Genomic DNA, 16,399 nt, shown 5'->3' with positions numbered 1-16,399 from the left:
AAAGAAAGAAAGAAAGAAAGAAAGAAAGAAAGAAAGAAAGAAAGAAAGAAAGAGGAAATGTAGACAATGTCAAACCTTAAAAAGTCAGCCCATCACAGTAAGTCTGGTATATTATAAATACTGTGATTGCAACAGTGCCAAGTGCAATGCAAACACTTTGCTGATTGATTGACTGAAGTGGGTCGAAGTATTTTTTGTTAAATAAAGAACATATTGATTTCATTATTAAAATTTGGTTTGGGGACCCCCGGGTTGTTCAGCCAGTTAAGCGTTAAATTCTTGATTTCAGCTCAGGTCATGATATCACGGTTTCATGAGTTCAAGCCCTGCTTTGGACTCTGCGCAGAGCCTGACTGGGATTCTCTCTCTCTCTCTCTCTCTCTCTCTCTCTCTCTCTCTCTCCCTTCTCACTCTCCCCAATCATGCTCTCTCTGTCTCTCTCAGAATAAATAAATAAACTTAAAAAAATAAAAATAAATAAATAAAATTTTTTTTGTAGCAGAATTATCTGGGTAGGTATCAAGTCAGTGAGTCTCTGATGATCTGTAGACCTGTGCTCTGATGCACGTCAAATTTTAGTGCCACTCAATTATAACGTCATTACCTATGCATGGTTTATTTCAACCTCCAGTGAGATACATTTAGACTCAGATTCTCTTTTTTCTCTGCCCAAAGTAAGAACTTGAAAAAAATGAGTCACATATGATATCACTGAAGAGAAACAATTCCTTAGGAGTAAGTTAGATTATGGGGCGCCTGGGTGGCTCAAGTTAAGCGTCCAACTTCTGCTCAGGTCAGGATCTCATGGTTCGTGGGTTCAAGCCTCATGTAGGGCTCTATGCTGACAGATCAGAGCCTGGAGCCTGCTTCAAATTCTCAGTCTCCCTCTCTCTTTCTTCCCCTTCCCTGCTTGCACTGTCTCTCTCTGTCTCTCAAAAATGAATAGACATTAAAAAAAAATTTTTTTAAAGGAGTAAGTTAGATTTTCACATGACACCAGTACTCAGAAATGGTTTGTTACTAAACACTCATCTAATTTTTGTTTAGGAAAAAAAAAATCCTTATCTGGAAGAATCCATAGAGTCAATAAATTTACATTATATGAGTTTGAATACAAACTTAAATCTAAAAAGAACTGCATGCTTACTAATGTTGCACTAGAAGATCTGAACTAAAATAGGGTTGATGAACAAAAAACACAATTAATTTAAAAGCTGTTTTGACTACTACTTGTCTACAGATAAACTTGAAAAAGAAGACCTTTCAGTTATTCTATGCATGACATTTTCCGGTAGTGGAAGGTGTCAATAGAATTATGACTATAATAATTTAGAACTCTGGTAAGATCATGTTCCTTTAAAGAGGGTCTTCAAACAGCAACTGGAAAAAGGAGAATTATTAAAGAGTGTACACCTGAGCATTCAGTTCAGTTCAGGTATAACAATAATTCCTCCTATGTAAAATAATCAGTTAAATCGAGATTCCTTATGCAAACAAACCAACTAATCAACAACAATGGAGAGGATGACTGTAACTACTGCAAAACACTCATTAACCATAAGAATTAATTCCAAGGAGGAAAGCAATAACTATTGCCTCCAAAAGAAAAGCATATAAAATTCTTTTTCAGAAAGAAAGGAAATTATTTATTAATAACATCTAGAGATGTTTCCCCTTTCAGGAGAGTCAGACTTAATAAGTGAAGGAGAGAAAGAATATTTCTAGTTTCTCTGTATTTAAAATGGCTCAGTTAAAAATAAAATGAAATAAAATGGCTCAGTTAAATACTGCAAGTCAACACATGTCTTTTGATATTTTTGATTTTGTCTATTTTGAGGTACTAAAAGTAAAATTGAAGCAAAGGGCATGTATTTTAAGATAAACATCATTATTCAGTACTCAATTGATAAAGAAAAAATTAACTTGTTTCACCTTTCAATATTATTTAATTCAGCAAGCATTGATTTTTCTATGCTGTACAAATCTGGATCCTTGGTGTTACCAGAGGTACAAAAATGAATAACATGTAGTCCCTAGCTTCAATGAGCTCATAGTCTATTGAATAAAACAGATTCATAAACTGCCATACAAAATATCAGTAGTAATTTTATAAAAAATGGAATAAGGCTCTCAAACTTTAGCAGGTGTCAGAATTATCTGGAGGTATTGTCAAAACATAGACTGATTGGTCTCGCTCTCAGAAATTCTGATTTAGTAGGTGTAGTATAAGGCCTGGATAATTTCAACTTCTAACATTGTCCCAAATTATACTTATGTTGCTGATCTTGGAATGATACTTCTAAAATCACTGCTTTAAGACTACGACAGACCGAAATATTTATTTTTACTTTTAGTTGTTCAACAAAGGAAGAATTCTCAGGAGACATGAACTTGCTGTTTGATAATTCATTTAAATTTGATAGGAGGATGAAAACGTAAATAATTATATGGAACGGAAATAAATTAAAGCCATAAATAAGATAGAATATTGGATTATGTGTAGACGAGTGGTTAGACTATGAACAGATGTAGTTGACTACTAGTAAGGAGAGATATGCAACGTAGATTTACTGAACATTTATATATGACTAGATAAATAAAATCTGTGTGTAATAAAACAGGCTACACGACCAGAATAGCTAAAATTAAATAATATCAACTTATGATGATTATTGGTTGTAACCGAAACTTTTATTTCTGTTGTATAAAATATTACATTATTTTTGGAAAATGCTTTACCATTTTTTATAATATTAACCATACACTCAGACTATGATTCATCCATTTTACTCCTAGATATAGTGCCAAGAGTAATGAAAACATATGCTGACAAAAAGACAAATACATTAATGTTCAAGGAAGATTGAATTACATTAGTCTAAATGACTAATCTAAAATGACACAAAATCTTTCAATGAGTGAATGAGTAAAGAAAATGACCTGCATATACAAATATGGGTGAATCTCAAAAACATACTGAGTGAAAAAAGGCAAATGCAAAAGAGTACTTAATAGAGAATTCCATTTTTTTTTTTCGGTTCTAGCAATAAAGCTAATCTATGATGGTTGAAACCATATCGTTGTTTTTCCAGAATCTGGGGTAAGAATAAGTGAATAGAAATATGCATAAGGAAATTTTCTGGGCTATGGAAATATTCCATTAGTTGATTAGATGGTCACAGAAGTAATCTAACTAAGATGCAACAGACAGGGTTTATTGAATGACTGGGTATTGTTGGTAATGGTGGAAAAGAAAAAAAAAATATGGTGACATATTTTAAGCCTAGATAAATGAATGTATGATGATGGTAGTAAGTGAAATAGAAAAACAACAATAGAAAAGTAGCATTTATAGGTATATTAATTTTCTATGGTTGTGTAATAAATTACCATAATTGTAGTAGTTTAAAACACACATTTATTATTTCACAGTTTCTGTAATTCAGGAGTCCAGGCAAGACCACTGGTTGTCTCCTTCAGGGCTCACAAGGCTGCCATCGAGGCATCAGACAGACTGCCTTCTTATTTAGAGGCTTCACTGATGAAAAATCCCCCTCTAAGCTTTCTCAGGTTGTTTGAAGAATTTATTTTCTCATTGCTATAAGACATATAGCAGCTTGCTACTGCAAGACAAGTAATGGGAAGAGACAGGGAGAAGGAGATGGGAAGCAAGTGAGAGAGCAAGAGCCGGACAGAGAGATGCTAGTCGGATGAGTACCACAATCACAGCAATATTTTGAAATCATGTAAATACAATCGTAAGCATCTTACCACCTTTGCAATATTTCATTGTTTAGAGCAAGTCACATGTCTTCCTGCTCTGAAGGGGAAGGATTATACAGGAGTGTGAATACCAGGATACAAAAATCATGGAGGTCACCTTAAAGTCTCTCCTCCACTGTAAAGTAAATAAAAGTTATTTTACATTTGTTGAATTTGTGATTCTTTCCTGTGTCTACGTCAATAACATAGTTGAAACAGTTTTCCTTGGCAAGATGGTGGAGTACATCTTGACTATTCACATCACACACATTTTTGGATTGACATCTAATCTTTCTGTTGAGTTTCTCTCCATAAGATATGTATAATGAAAAAAAATATTACAAGGGAATTTGTATCTTTTTAGTGATATCAACATGATACACTTTGCTACCAATATGTACAAAAACCTTTATTCTGATGATATTCTGCATGCTTTGAGAGAAAAAAGAGCCACAGTTGTTGCATGACTGAAATAGCTTCAGGCAGAAATGGAACCAATTGTGAAGACATTTGAAGATCCAGAAACTACAAGGCAGATGCAGTCAACCAGAGATGGGCAGATGCTGTTTAAGTACCTGGTGGGCAGGCATGGTTTTAGGTAGGAAAATTTAGATATACTCTAGAGTTATGTAAAATCCAATATGAATATGGGAATTACTCTGGAGCACCAGAATATCTTTACTTCTTTAGAATGTTGGTTCCAGCAACAGCCAGAAATGTTTTGAGTTCACTCAGGGGAAAACTGGCCTCTGAAATCTTAATTCAGAGTAGGGATGCAGCTATGGAAGACCTTCCATGGTTAAAAGAGACCATAGGTAATAATTCTGAGTTTTCCACTTCGGTATCTTCAGCAGCAAACAAGGTTCATCCACTGTCCTCTGTTTTCTTCAACTAATCAAGGGGCATGATAACATTATTGATCTCTTCTTTTGCCAGCCATCATATCTTAATGCAATTTAGATGATATGCCCACATATTCCTCCCTATTAGGCTACAGCCATCATAACGAACAAAGATGTTCAAAAATGCCAGCAGCTGCTAAAAGATCTGGTTAAAGTTATTGAACACAGTCTTACACATATAAAGACCCAGTTACAGAATTTCTTGAATGCTTTTATGTTAACTTTGACTTTGATGGAGCTCAGAAAATTCCACATACTGAGGGAATGTGAATCAGTACTTGTGAATGACTTCTAGGTAGCTTAAGGATTTCGCTGAAAATCATTGACTCTTCATATTTGAGACTTTTTGTTGCATTCACCTGTGTATCTGCACTCACATGTTGGCAGACAAACTGAACATGAAAGGTGGATTGTCAATGTGATGAGAAATGCAGGACTGGCTGCCAAGACTGGTTCTAAATTAGGTCATGTGGTTATAGGTAAGAATGCAGCTTCACGCTATCAGCAAGTGATTAAAAAGACCAAAAACCTTTCATTTAAAAGCCAGAGATTTTGGCTATGAGAAGAAACTTCATCAGAAAAGTAGGTCAGAGGCTTCTAACTGGGCAACTGAGGACTCTGGCTTCTACTGAAGAACTGTATAAAGATAAGATGAAAAAAAAACTATAAAATAAAGACAAAATAATAAAACCATTATATAAATGGTGGCATACATTGTGGAAACAACATATTGAGCATAAATTTGGGGAAATTTGAATAAAATTGGCCGTGTTTCATTAAAAAAATAAGGTAGTAGAAAATGTATTATGATTTGTGGTTATTTAAGACTACAAATATTACATTACATTTAAATAGCATGTTGATAACTGTTCAGAGTTTTTATTGAGTTTCTGGGATATAAAAGAAAATGGCTTAATGACAATTTCTCTATTTTGGAATAACCTAAGTTGATTTTTTTTTAGTATGATCCAGGCAAGGAGAGGAATATATTTGCCCATTTAGATCAATTGGACTATGAAGTTTAAAAAATAATCCTCAGGAAACATGATGAGAGATATTTTTAAACTGCAAAGCTATGCATTAGCATAAAACAAGAGCAAGGAAGCTAGGATGAATGTCATTTCTGCAACCAATGGAGTCACTGACCATATGTTCTCTTCCCAAATCCAAGGATAAGATAAATCATTGTCACAATGCTGATAATCAGTTCTGTCAGTCAATTCTCTAGTAATCTGTCTCAAATTCATAAAAAAAGGAACATAGTTAAAAGGTGATCACTTGGCCCAAGATTAACCAGGCTGAAATCTAACAGGTAGGCAAGAACCTAGCAAACTCCCTAGCAGATTTAATGATAAGGGAAAATAAACTTTGTCATGGGCCATTCAATTTGTGGAACTTTGGTGGGGACCTTTGGGAATATCAATAGTAATTTACCAAAAACAGAAGGCAAGGACAAACTAGCAATTATTGATGGAATAATAGTATTCTAGATGTATGAATAAAGCAACTCTAGGCAGATTCTGTAATAGTGAGTATGAACAAAAATGATACAAGGGAAATTAATCATAGAAAAGATACTAGAAAATATTTATAATCCATTTAAAAAAGAACTCAGCTAAAGCACAGATAAAAATCTGCTAAAGATTTTCTAGAGCAATAGTTACAACAAGAAATCTAATAGAAATGACCAACGATAGTGAGCAAGTTAAATTTCAAGTGTAATTTAACTCACTTTTAGTTGAAAATCTCATTGACTTAGGAAATACAATATTGTAGGTAAAGTATCTCTGAATTTATGGGAGGATTTTTAAGTAGTAGAACTAGATTAACATGAAAATATCTTCAGTTACTTAAGGAGTTGGGGAATATGAAGCAGTAAAAACAGAGGGAACAGAGCCAATGTTGAGGCAGAGAACAGCTATACTACTCCATTAATTCAGGTGGGAGAGGACTTGTGGCTGGAAGCAGAGTTGGTTAGGTAATACATATCTCCCAGGCGAAGAGTTCCTTCAGCACTTTGAAATGTAAACAGAATTTCAATTGCCTATGTAAAGATGCAGTTTGCAGAGAATAATTTTTTATACCTTATATAGAATTCTCATTGGGATATATGAACCGCCAAAATTGTAAAATCTAAAACTCTGTTCAACTAAATTACATATTTTTAAAAGAATCCTTATACCTTTAAGAGCAAAGAGACCCATAATATCTGAATGAAGCTTATGTGCTGAGGACTGACAAAAGTCTAGCCCTTGTTGCACATTTGCTGAAGAATAAGCCCAGGAAAACTGTTAACACATGGGATGATGTTTCAGAATACAAGATCTGAATTTCTTCTGGAGATACCTTTTTTTGTTGTAGGTAAAGGTCAGAAAATAAAAACCAAGGAATGACTGCCTATAGCTATTGAAAATAAAATATTTAAATGAGGAAAAAGTAAGCCTTTTTCTAATCATTAGTGATTGTGTAGGCAATTAGGAAAGCACCAAATTCTCACACTCAAATATAGTCTGACTAGACCATTCCTGAAGCTTTATAGGAATGGATTCCCCAGAGATTACTGCACATAGTGATTTTAGACAAAGACTTGTTAAAAAATTCATTGGATGGAATTAAACTGGCGATGAGGACTTTGTTCAAGAATATCACAGTAGAGGTCAAGAGTATTGCCATGAGACAGAGAGATTGAACTCAACTCCACTGATGCAAAAGACAGGAGGGTTTTTAAATGTTGGATGAGCCACTAGAAAAACCCTGGAGGATGTTAGGGGAGAGGAAGGTTGATCAAATGCTTAGGCCATCTCTGTTCGCTAACTGGTACTAATCTAAATTTGGCTCCTACCCACTCTCAGAGACTGAGACATAGAAACTCTGTCTTTCCTGGGGATTACATTTCAAAGGGATGGCTTCCAGATCCTTGTGAAAAATATTCCTGGGTTTGTAAAACTGGAAAGACGCTGGAAGAAGATTTACATCTCAAAAAAGTAGAAAAAGAATTCACAATTGTAGTTTCTAAAGTAAAAAGAAGGAAAGGAAGGTCAGAGGCCTGTAGTCAGGAAGAAACCTACCTAAAGTTTACTCAAGCTGAGGGGAATGTAAGGGTCTCCCCGTCAGACTCTTCTGTTGTTCAATATTTTCTTTGTATGACAGCTATACTCTCCACCAAAATAGCTTCAGTACTTACATGGAGATTTGAAATTAGTAGTATTTTCCTTTCACAGATTCTGTGGAAGATCTTAGACTGGGAGCTGCCACACTAAACACCGTTGCTGCAAAACGGAGAGCGCTGTGTTTCCACTTGCCACTTTCAATTTACTAAACCATTCAATTTTCTCTGAAGTAAAAAAAAAATGTGTATGCGCACATATTTGAAGGGCTTATTATAACACATATGCAGCTTGTGAAAATGTTTCTTCTAGAGTTTCAAGGCTTTTGCTGAATTGGCTGAATTTTGTATATTGCAGTAAAGCTAACTATTCTTTTGCTTACACTGCTGTAAATTTTGCTTATTGTTATGTATAATGTATGAAGAAGCACAAATGTACAATGTATCTTTTGCAGGAAGATTATGAACTAAATCAAAAGTATTTCCAACATAAATAATAAAAGAGAAAAGACAATTTACAATAGAACCAGAAAAGCTTAGACACACAAATAAAATTTCCAGAGCTACTTCGGAAAACAAATCATCTAAGGCAGGTTGTGGGTACAGGGCTTGATTATTGTTAGAACTCACTGGAGATATTTTTCAGTTTATATGTGCAACTTAATGTTGAAGCTTACTTTAATTTCTGATGAAATTAATCATTCAGTTTTTTTTTTTTTTGGTTTCACATTTATCTGATTGAGGTGAGGGAAAAGCATTTAAAGTATTACCCACAAAAAAAAGCACAGGATATTTGTAAGTGGGAAAAGTTTTCTAAAACCTAGTAAGTGATACTAAGTATTCAAACTATAAGCAGAGAAATTGTTGAAGGATGCCTCTAGAAGAGAACCTTCTTAGATACTAGGTAAGCTCAATATGACATTAACTTTTGCACTTCTGGAAAATGAAAAAGCAACAAATCGTCCCAAATAGGACAGTATTTTAATGTAACTCCCTTCAATTTGATACTTAAGCAAATTTGAAATACAACCAATTCTGAACCAAATAAAAGCATTATTTCTCAGTTTAGTAATATTGTTGGCTGTATAACCTGGACAACAAATTTTTAAAGGACAATCCAAACTGTTCTGATTCGCTAAGTGATGAATAGTGTCCAGATCTCTCTTGGCTAATGTTGATTAGAAATATTGAAAATACACTTAATGGTCTTTCAGAAAGAACAGTTTTGGTCATGAATCTAAATGGTGCTCTTTCAAATTAAAGGCACCTAGACCAGTTGTCCTTGAGAAGAGCAATCTGGATAATGGCCAAGTTAAATTTCATAGAAGAAACAGACCATTATCAAGCTAATATTTTTGTCATACTGTATTGTACTAAGAGAATGAAAAAGGCATATGTGTGTGTGTGTGTGTGTGTGTGTGTGTGTGTATTGTTTGTTTTCTTTTTGCATGTCCTGAAATTGTTCACTCTAAATGTGTGCATTTAAATTCTAGTATCATTATTATTTCATTGTACTGCCTCTATGATATCTTACTAATCTCATGTCCTTTGAATATTTGAGTCTGCAACACAGATAATCTCAACATTTCTTTTTATATTTTAGTGTCTTGACTTCATCCTAAATCTCACTTTTGTTGGGAAATATATATGTCCTGAAAAGAAAATTTTTGAGAAGGTTTACATTTGATTTGTCACCTCTAGCTCTAAATTTCTCTTTTTGTTAAATTACTTATCTAAACTTGAAGTCTTTTATAACTGCTTTCATCTTCCAGAACCATGAAGTTCTTCAATTTCCCTGTTTGCTTAAATAGCCATCAACAGAAATCATATATATTATATGTGTTTAAAGCTTTTGAGTAGGGAGAAAAGAGATAGGATACAGGACTCACAGCAAAAAAAAAAAAAAAAAAAAAAAAAAGTTAAGAATTTGTTTGTGGTCATACCTCTTTGGTCTCAGATTACCACTGAATTTTCTTTCCTTACATATATTTGAAGGTACATCATTTTCTTTCTGAATTCACAGATGCCCCAGTGAGTCACATTTCATTTAATACATGATATTGATATGTAGAGAAATTCACCTCTATTTAGTTACTCATGGCACTCTGGCTTATCAAGCATTTTCTTGGCTTTATCAAAAAGAGGTATCAAAATATACTTCCCTAAATAATCAAATTATATGCTTGGATACAATCATACAACTTTGGAAAATTGAGAAATCATTTAGATTTTTGTATTAAAGAACATCTTGGCACCACTTTTCATATTTTATGTTACTATTTTCCTTAATATTTTCTTATCAATACCTACCCATATATTTTATTATTTGTTAACATCCATTATTAATTTTCTTGCAGATTTTTATGGACATTATATTGTCCAAAAGAAAACACAATCACCGTTATAGATAAATGGAAACTTTGTACATGTAAATAATTTACTATTTTATTTAAAGCATTTATTGATATTGATGTTACCAGTAAGACAAAGTTGAAATTATTTTCAAAAAGCCAACAATATGTGTTAGTTCCACATAGGTCTGTATTATTAAGGAAACTAAAGGAAAACTAATGACCATAAACTAAACAGGATATATTCTACCAGATTTTTAGATTTTTCTCTCTTTTCAGTGTTCTTGGGCATTCAATTGCTTTATTGCCTAGATTCTACTTTTTGGTAATTTTAATTGTAGATGAAATTTTAAAAATAGTAAAGTTATAATTATATAAATTTATATATAATTTTGACACATATTCTGAAATTAGGCCAAGAGAATATTACTTTATCATGTCACTGAGACTAAAATTTCCATCATTTTATTACTCTTTCATTTGAATTAAAACTGATTATAAATTTTCTGGAAAACTTTTAACCCTTGAACAACTAGCATTACTCATTATTACTGTTTATTAACAAACACACTTCTACTTTTTAGTCATGGAGTAGAAAATAGTTTAACATGACATGGATACAAGATATTTTGCCACGTTTTAATCTATCATTTAATTGTGAACTTTAGTTTTTAAAACTAAAACTTTCAGAGGTGCCTGGGTGGCTCAGTCACTAAGCATAACACTCTTGGTTTGGGCTCAGGTCATGACCTCATGGTTCGTGAGTTGGAGCCCCACATTAGGCTCAGTGCTGACAGTACTCAGCCTGCTTGGGATTCTCTCTCTCTCTCCCTCTCTCTCTGCCTCTGCCCCACTCATGGTCTCTCTCTCTCTCTCTCAAAATAAATAAATAAACTTAAAAAATAAAAATTAAAAATAAAATTTTCATCTATATAGTAAATTGCACCTTAAGTATTAAGCCACTCAGAGTATGAAACTTTTTCTGGTAAAACTAGTGTTAGATTTGAAAGTACCGTATATTATTTGCATCCTATTGGAGTATAAAAATAAATAAAATATTATTAGAATTAAGTATATATAATTACATAATTTTACTCTATAATTTTATAATTATAATTAGGAAGCAATATATTAAGAACTTATTTATTTGGGGCACCTGGGTGGATCAGTCCGTTAAGTGTCTCTTGATTTTGTTCAGGTCATAATTCACAGTTGTGAGATGGAGCTGGTGTAGGGCTCTCCACTGACAGTGTGGGGCCTGCTTGGGATTCTCTCTTTCCCTCTCTTTATGCCCCTCCGCTGCTCACACTCTCTGTCTCTTTCAAAATAAATAAACATTTTTTTAAAAAGAATGTATTTATTTAACAATGGATAAATTGTGCTTAATTTTCCCTATTGCTATTCTGATTTTAAACATAATTACAGATAATTTATAAAATTCAGAAAATGAAAATAAAATGCAAAAAATCCAAAAAAAAAAAACCCACCATAATGCACCATTCATGTGTTCAAATACTTAAGAATCCACTACTTGATACATATTTTGTTAACCATAATCAGATAAAAAGGCACAAGTATGTCCGTATATGTATAAATTTGAGGATAACACTGAATTGGTATAACAGGATGAATTGATACACATTGAGCCTACTTATAACCCAGGAAGCAGGACACAGAAATATCAGAATTGTCTACCTGGTGGAAGTTCAGCAGCCAAGGCATGAAGCCATTTCCTCCCTCTGCCATAGAGAAGGGGATGGTATATCCAGAATTTTGTCCCCAACCCCTGTCTCATAGCCAAGTAAATGGAAATGGTCCACAGAAATCTCAGCGAGCTTGAAAGTGTCTGCAATATGGGAAAAGACCAGTCCGGGCTCTAATAGCAGGATGATGGCATAAGTGAGTATCTAGGTTTATCCTCTGGCCACTTCAACAGCAAATGAATGAATGAATGGATGAATGAATGAATGAACAGATATATATGGAGAAAAAAAGAAGATTTGAGAGATACAAATAGCGCAGCCTATACTTCTATTTTCAGGCCTGTGTCAGATTTTCTATGAGTTTATTTTGGGTCAAGAAGAACATGCTAGCAAGATCTAACATTTGGGAGTTACCCTACCTTCTACATTTGAAGGGAAGCTTAGCAGCTATGGAAACATTTGAGCCAGATGTGAATTCTCACTTCCTAGATCCTGGCAGCAGAAAAGCCTCAGAAGAGACTCTGAAGGACTCACTCCTACACCCCCATAAGTCAGATTTAGTTTTAGGCAGAAGGGAAGGACGGGGCATAAAGGAATGGAGTATCTTACTCTCCACATTCCCAAGCCCCTGAAGCCACAAGTTTAGACAATCATGATGGTAAAGGAAAAAGTATTTTATTCGGCTCAGGCTGCTAACAAACTACCACAGACTGGGTATCTTAAACAAGAAATATTTGTAAAGCCCAAGCTCCAGGTGCCAGACAGGTCAGGTTTGGGGGGAGGGTCCTCTTCTTGGTTTATAGATGGCCATCTTCTTGCTGTGTCCTCACATGGTAGAAGGAGTTAGGAGGTTCTCTAGCCTCTTATAAGATTATTTTCTTTTGTCAGTTTTCGTAATTTGTGACTTCCAAATAATTTCTTCATTTCACAGAACTGGCATTAAGTCATTTATAATGTCCCCTTTGTATTATTTTAGAATCTGAATGATCTTGAGTGGTATCCCTGGAAATAATGATAATTTGTCACATGTCTCCTTTCTTTCTTCATCAATAGAGTGTGAGATTTACAATTTTATTTGTCTTTTCAAAGAACAAACTTTTGATGCTATTGATTTTTATCTTAGAGTTGTCAGGTTTAATAAAAAAATACAAGAACCCAATTAAATTTGAATTCAGATTGACAATAGATATTTTTGCATGCATAATCATGTTCCATATAATATACGTGGCATACTAAAAATGTACTTTATCTGAAATATGAATTTAACTGATTGTTCTGAATTACATGAGGCAGCTCTATGTTCTCCATTTTTGCATGTTTTCTATTTTGTTGATTTCTTCTCTTAATCTTTGTTATGTCTTTCCTTCTGCTTACCATATTTTTTCCTTGCTGTTCTTGTACTACTTTCCTGTGGTTGTAGGTTTACAGCATTGATTTCAGACATTTCTTTTTTAATATTTGCAATTAACATTAAAAACTTCCCTTAAGGGGCGCCTGGGTGGCGCAGTCGGTTAAGCGTCCGACTTCAGCCAGGTCACGATCTCGCGGTCCGTGAGTTCGAGCCCCGCGTCAGGCTCTGGGCTGAAGGCTCGGAGCCTGGAGCCTGTTTCCGATTCTGTGTCTCCCTCTCTCTCTGCCCCTCCCCCGTTCATGCTCTGTCTCTCTCTGTCCCAAAAATAAATTTAAAAAGTTGGAAAAAAAAAATTTAAAAAAAAAAAAAAACAAAAAAAAAAAAACTTCCCTTAAATATTTCTTTAGCAGCTTCACATAAATTTTGATATGCTAGTTTTAAATTATAATTTGACTCAAAATATTATATAGTTCCCTTCTATTTTTATACGGTGACATATGTGCTGTTTAGAAATGAGTTAATATCTATATATCTGGGGCCTTCTATATGTGTTAATTTCTTTATTTGTAGTTAATTATGTTATGATCAAGGAACATAGCTTGAAAAAGATCCATTTGTGACCTTGAGATTTATTTTACAGATCAATAAGTGGTCTATCTTTGTGAACACTCCATATGTGTTTGAAATAATGTTTATCCAGCAGGTGTTAAGTATAGTGTTCTACAAATATCAATTAGATTTGATGGCTGACATGGTCATTTATATTTTTTATATCTTTCTTTTTTGTCATCTAATGACTATAAATTAATATAAGGGATGTGATAACTGTTAAAATCTATTTAGAATTTTTGTCAGCATAATTTTGTGGATATCTTTACCAGAGTTCTCTGTCTTATTTAGATGCTACAGTATATTTAGATAATTTGTTGATATTGTATTAGTTTTTATAATTGCTATTTGTAATAAGGGAAGGTTTATTCAACCTCATTGCTTTTTTGGACATTACGGGTATGATGTATGTTGTTTTAATAAGTGTTAAGTTTTTAGATCAAAGGCAATTGTTGTTAGTTCTTGATAGATGTTTCCTCAATTCAGTGCATTTAAAAATATTTTTTAATGTTTATTTATTTTAGAGAGAGACAGAGTGAGAGCAAGGGAGGGGCAGAGAGAGACAGGAAGACACAGAATCCAAAGCAGACTCCAGGCTCCAAGCTGTCAGCACAGAGCGTGATGCAGGGCTTGAGCCCACGAACCACAAGATCAGACCTCAGACGAAGTCAGATGCTTAACCGACTGAGCCACCCAGGCACCCCTAATTCAATGCATTTTAAAATGGGATTCTCCTTATATATATTTCTAAGTCTATATTTTTAGTATTGATTATATTTTGAAATGAATACCTGGGTAAGCTTTTTGTTAATTCATTATGTTAGGCTTAAAGCACTACGATTATCAGTTTGACTGATTAATTTAGGACTTAACAAACATGTTCATGATTTAGTTGTTGTATTTAATACTTTTCAATAGACTCCTAAGCTCCCAGTGCATATTCCTGTGATTTTTTTTTTCTAGTGTTTGTTTCTGGATCTTTAGTAATTGAGAGGTAATTGAGGTGGTATTAAAATGAGAATTTTCTGCTTACTGACAGGCATGAGCTACCACAGCCACTGCATTAATCTTGTTCCAATCATTTCACCAAAATAGAAAAGAACAATATCATTTACTTATCTAGGTGATTTCTCTGATCTTCTTAGGTTGTGTCAATTATTCAAGACACACTGTTGAGACAGTATAGGCTCTGTTGATAGTCAAAACCTTAGGATTCTATTCACATATGTCTGTACACATGCTTTATATACTCAGTAACAAAGACAGAATTTTCTATGGGCTGCAAAAACTAAATATATTTTGAATATTTAATGGACAACCTACATGTACCCTAGACAGAATTTGGTCTTTCTTACTTTTGGAGATAAATATAATTTTGTTTCAAACCCCAAATCCCAAGGATTATGGAAGTGAAGAATGTCTAACATTTAAAACAATATTCCCAGGAACTCCATTTCTCCTGTTTCCCAATGCACCTTTTATTGATGAGTTATATGATATTTCTTCTTTACCTACCATTACCATCCTCACTCTCTTTAAAATCCAACAAAAAGTTTAGTTACTAATTTGACCATGGTATAGAGCACACAGACATCTACCATTCATCTTTTTTTTTAATTTTTTAACCTTTATTCATTTTTGAGAGATGGAGAGAGACACAGCATGAGTGGGGGAGGGGCAGAGAGAGGAGTCACAGAATCTGAAGCAGGCTCCAGGTTCCGAGCTGTCAGCACAGAGCCTGACACAAAGCTCAAACCCACGAACCACAAGATCATGACCTAAGCTGAAGTCAGATGCTTAACTGACTGAGCCACCCAGGAGCCCCTACCATCCATCTTGTTAATAATACATTGGTCTCTCTTGGCTTCACAAGTTAGTTCCATAGCGAATCCTTATTTAATTTCCTTCCATGGGGTTCAAATTTTCTCCTCTCAGTATGTAGAGTAATTCAACTTCCTTTCCTCCTTTCCCACATTTCATGACAAAATAATTGATATTTTAATTAGCAACAAGTTTGCAAATGGCTAACTTGTCACTATGTCTCCCAAGGCAGAGACAAGGAGAGAGAGATCTCTCACGTTCTCTTTTTATAAGGTCACAATCTTATCAGGTTAGGCTCCATCCTTAAGACCTCTTTTAACTTTAATTACCTTCTAAAAACCCTATCTCCAGAAACAGTTACATTGGGGGTTAGGTCTTTAATATACAAATTTCAGAGGACAAAATTCAGTGCATAGTAGTCATTATCGAGTAGTTAACTACTGAAATAGCAATGTACTGACCCTTACTGAAAATTTTCATTCTATATATAGTTTACATTTATTGTTACTATTTTTTACATTCTTTATTTTGAAAATTTAAAATATTTGTAACGGTGTCCCTTAGAGATGGATTAACACCATCTTATGAGTTCATGTCATAAAAAAAATATATAAAACTAAAGTTTCTTAGGTCTAAATGGCAAAAAATGATTTGAATTAATTTACTGTGAATTTTTAATCTTAAACTGGTTTGGTGTATACTTTATTTTAAACAATTTGCTAATATTTTTAGTTTATACATAAATAATAAGGTTACTAAGCATTCCTGTGTTTAAACATTAATCAGTTTTCCTC

General features: G+C 33.8%; 1 pseudogene; it reads left to right on the top strand.

Annotated features, from left to right (window-relative positions):
• Positions 1 to 3,995: 3,995 nt before the first annotated feature.
• LOC125934033 (eukaryotic translation initiation factor 3 subunit E-like) lies at positions 3,996 to 5,296 on the top strand (annotated as a pseudogene).
• The last annotated feature ends 11,103 nt before the right edge of the window (positions 5,297 to 16,399 follow it).

This window comes from Panthera uncia, assembly GCF_023721935.1.
Source record: "Panthera uncia isolate 11264 chromosome A1 unlocalized genomic scaffold, Puncia_PCG_1.0 HiC_scaffold_16, whole genome shotgun sequence".
Taxonomy (NCBI): Eukaryota; Metazoa; Chordata; class Mammalia; order Carnivora; family Felidae; genus Panthera; species Panthera uncia.
This window is presented reverse-complemented; position numbering and strand designations above follow the sequence as displayed.